A 4,457-nucleotide genomic window follows, 5' to 3' on the forward strand; every position below is an offset into this window, starting at 1 on the left:
AAGTATTATTATTTTCATTTTAGCAAGCAGGAAAATGGCACACAGATTGCCCAAGGTCACCCTGCAGATCAGTGAGAGAACCAGGATTAAATTCAGATCTTCTGGGTCCCTGTGCAGACTATTCTGCTGAGCTATTTTTGGAAGGTCAGAACACTCCAAATGAAGCACGGCCATGATACACAACCCATTCTCACATTTTAAAAATAATTTATGACATTCAAAACTTTTTTTTCTCCAGTACCTTTTAATGGCTATAAGCATGAAGTGAGTTCTTTGTGTTAACAAAAGAAGAGCTGAAAAAAGCAAAATTTAAAAATTTCAAGCTGAAGAAACTTACAACAGTTTAGCTCCTACCTCCTGGACTCTAATGATGTTAACAACCCAAGCAGCAGCAGCTGAAATTTTGCTTGCACAAATTTTGAGTTGAACTCTGGGTCACAGAGCTAATCTTCTTTTACTGTTTTACCAATAACTGCAGAAATGTATTCGTTATCAAAATTAATATGCTTTTGCAGAAATCCATCTACCTAGGGAAAAAACTCAAAAAGGTATGTGAAGATTTACTAATCAGGTGATAAAATTTGAAGCTTGTGGAAATTTCAGTATGTGCCACAAAGATACCAGCTTGGTAAGTTGTGGGTCAGTATCAGCAATGGTAAAAAAATGTTTCAAATAGGTTTTTAATACATATTTGGAATGTTAAGTTTGGCTATTTCTTCTGACACTAAATCTGTTCTTTCCAAACATGTGACCTGAAAATACAAGTATGTAGCCACAGTATCATGAGATTTAACTAGTGAAACCTAAAAAATGTATTAGTACAGAGACCTCACATAGACAGAAAGCAAAATATAGTTCATGTATTTAATTATTCTGTTATGTTTGTTAAAAAGAAAAAAACAATTACAAATTCTAAAGGACAGCCTGGGGGTTTTACTGTCAATATATAGCATATAACACACTGTTCTGGTCTTTACTTTGCATAAGCAACTCCCACGGATGTCAGTATGTTAAGACTAACTGCAGGGAACTATTTTCCCATGGATCCTGTTGCTATTTTCAAATGGATAATGCTGTCTTTTTAAGCCCACAGTTCTGAGTATCTTTAGTATTAGGCGTTTCCTTCTTATACAGGCTTGTTCTCTGATCTCAACAAGTCTTCTGGGTAATCTAGCAATTTGCTAACAGCAGCCTCATAAAGAAAAATAACACAAAGCTTTCATTTCACATGCAAACTATGCAAATATTGTATATCTCAATAATGTGTTTTGCAATCACTGTTTTAAATGTCTGTGATCCTGGGGATATTCTAGCTGTTCCAGGATATGGGAAACAATTCATCTCTGGAGACAAACTTTACTTAATTGGACTAATGACCAATTTACTAACATGAACCGCACTTGAAACATGCAGTAATTTATTTCTTTTATTCACCAGGGACTGTTGTCTTTCTGAAATAGATCAGTAAGAAACCAAAGTAACAAAATATTTTTGATTCATTACTTTGCAGAAATGTAATTTTTAAATGTGTCATCTAAATGAGGTATTAACTCCAGTGGGTCAATCATTAACTTAATTTTAAGCAACAACTTGATTCGTCTTATTTTCTTCATTGATCAATAGATCAAACTGGGTCTTCCAACTAGTGGCATGAATAATCCCTGGGATAGAACTGATTACAAAACTACTAATGATTAATAACTCAGGATAAACTGAAACTTCACTTATACGGTAGTCAAGATATGATCTTCACACATAGCATTTCCTGCCATGCTTTGTATTCCCACATGGGACTTCTGCAGAAGGCTGTGTGTGCAGCCCTGCACAGACACTGCCTTAAAGTATACTGCAAGACAGACAGCTGAAAAACCCATACCCCTTTGAGGCTTTCAGCAGTTTTATAGTCGGCTATGACAGTCAATTATTTTACTTTATAATTTCAGTATGTTGTTACTTTGCATGACCATCAACAAATTTCCAGTCACTCCTTCTATTGGAAGACTGGGGTTATATTCTCAAAGATATGGATAGTGGCATCCGGAGAGGTTGAAATATAAATGTGTTCCCCCACATACCTGTCTCAATTTTAAACCAGTAAGGACCAATACCACCAGCCTTTGACTGTCCATCGCACCAAGGGGGACAGAGCAATTTGTGAAGCATGTATCAGTATCTTCACCTCAGAACCGTCAACTGTATTTTTGTAATTACTCTGTCCTTTACACCACGACCAAATTAAAGAGAGGCATAGCTGGTATTCTTACTCTCTCACTCAGAAAAGAATTGTTCAATCTAATATGACGGGAAGTGTGTCTTTTTCCTGATGTGCATTTTGAACTCTTTTTATTTATACTTCTCAATCATTTAACTTTAGACAACCTGGAGAAAAGAGCAGAGACCAAAGGCTGGAACACAGCCTGGATGCTCTAAGTCTGCTATACCATGATTGCAGTATTGCTACTGGGGACTGCCACAAGACCACTCACAATAACTGTTACTTCACCCACCTGAAGGCATCCAGCGCGTCATCTAGTCTTGTTCTCAGCCTAACCTGTCGGCTGGGGTTATGCAGTTACACTGCTCCTGGCAATTAGAAAAGAAATCCACAATGTTTTTCTTCCCATGAAAGCTTCTGAAAACATTTGTGGTTTCCCTTTCAGGTATGTGAGGCACAAAGAAAATTCTTTTTCTTCTAGGAAATCTATTATCTATCTATACATTAAAGATCCATTAATGACAAAATTCTTCTTCTCTCCACAATAAACAGCTATTGATACATAACAAGTGTGAGGCTTTGGAACTTTACTCTCTATTCTGGATCTCATGAGAGCTACTACAGAATGAATGAGGATCGGAACCTTACACAGGATAGGTAGGATTCACTCTGCCCATGCCACCCCATGAAGCTAGCTTTAAAATGTGCTGGTGCTTAACAGAGGTTGCAAAGGACGCAATGTTGAAACTGAACTTTTGGTGCCTGACACTATCAGGTACATGAAATTCATCAGCATGATAAGTGTTCCCCTCATGCATTATCAATAGCCATCTTTCTTACATGGTATGAAATTAATCTTTCACTTGAAGCAACTTTCTCTTGGTCACTATATCTTATTTCTTGGAGACAAATGGACAGGATGTGCTACAGAGAAATCCAGCACAAAGGAGATGAAGCAATGCAAACAGGCATGCTGTAAACCTCCCACTATCTACCTCTTTGGCATTTCAACACCACTGTCACCAGCTGCTCAGCAGAATGATGAAATTTAGTATTTCCCAAATCTCAAGCAAAGCGAACAGGAAATTTTTCCTCTTCACACATAGGCGTTATTGGGAAATTGCAGGCCTCCAAGGCATGGCAAGAACAGGGTACACTGTGGGTAGGCGTTAGCTCCTCTTAGAACTGCCTACGTACTTGAGAGCAAGCAAAGCTGACCACTCTGCTCTCAGCTGTGGTTGTCTGATATGGTTCAGTCCAAACAAGCCCGATAATGACAGCCCTCTCAAGGGCTGTCACAGGGTTGCAATAATAGTACATGTCAGGCTGAAATTTGTGAAGCTTCTTTGGAGAAAGATTTTCTGTGGCACCCATCTGGGGAATCTGGGGTTTTGACATGCTTCTTGGAGTCTTTATGTTTCCTAAAAACATATTGACATTTAAGAAGTATATTCTTTGGCAATATTTAAATACACCACATTTTGCAGAAGTAAGATGGCAAAGGGGCTTGCAATTAACTTGGGAACATTTTTGGAATTTGACAAGCTCCTGCCATTTCTGTGATCTTTGATATTTTCTTGAAATACCACTAGAAAACCTGTGCTTAGCAATAAAACCTCATTTAGTTGGACTGTTCAAATAAACCACATTTCTTAAATGTGCTCATATTCACCTTTTCAATTGCCGCCTTCAGGTATATCTTTGCAGTTTTCCAGCCTCAGTCCTCTCGATTTTTTCCCTTGGAAACACAAGGCTCCACGATGCTGCATTGTACTGGTAACAGTTGGAGTAGACTCAGGGAAGTTCTCAAGTCTCCCAGGTTTACCTAAAAGATTACAAAGCTCAGTTGTAAGAAGTATAGATCCAAAACTTACAACTGGTGAAAAATATTCTTATCATTCTACCACAGACCAAGAAATAGAGACACATTTTTGTATTTAAATATTTAAGGCAGTATTTTCTGCATTAAGAGCAGGGTCAGCTCTAGCAAGGTCATCTTTAGACTCTTGTTGCTGTTTCACAACTTTTGCCTGAGTAGCAACAACCTGGAAAATATCACACCTCCATTTTCACACCCACTGCAGTCATGCTGCATGGCAAACAATGATTAGAAACAAATGTATTTACAGCCCAATGAAACCAACGTATTTACAACCTAGTCCAGCTCAGGAAACCCCTCAACTTCAAATTCAATTGCACAGGTGCAAATGACAGCCTATTTAACACTTGATTTAAATTTCAA

At 38.0% G+C, this 4,457-nt stretch overlaps 1 long non-coding RNA gene across 1 annotated transcript; it reads right to left on the reverse strand.

The window, feature by feature from the left end:
* Positions 1-247: 247 nt before the first annotated feature.
* On the reverse strand, positions 248-4,023 carry LOC121092220. The gene is made up of 3 exons (XR_005829228.1): positions 3,888-4,023; positions 2,508-2,583; positions 248-527 (listed from the first exon to the last, which is right to left on the reverse strand). It is a non-coding gene; the product is annotated as an uncharacterized LOC121092220 (long non-coding RNA).
* Positions 4,024-4,457: the final 434 nt, after the last annotated feature.

The sequence above is a fragment of the Falco naumanni genome, chromosome 8 (assembly GCF_017639655.2).
Source record: "Falco naumanni isolate bFalNau1 chromosome 8, bFalNau1.pat, whole genome shotgun sequence".
Lineage (NCBI taxonomy): Eukaryota > Metazoa > Chordata > Aves > Falconiformes > Falconidae > Falco > Falco naumanni.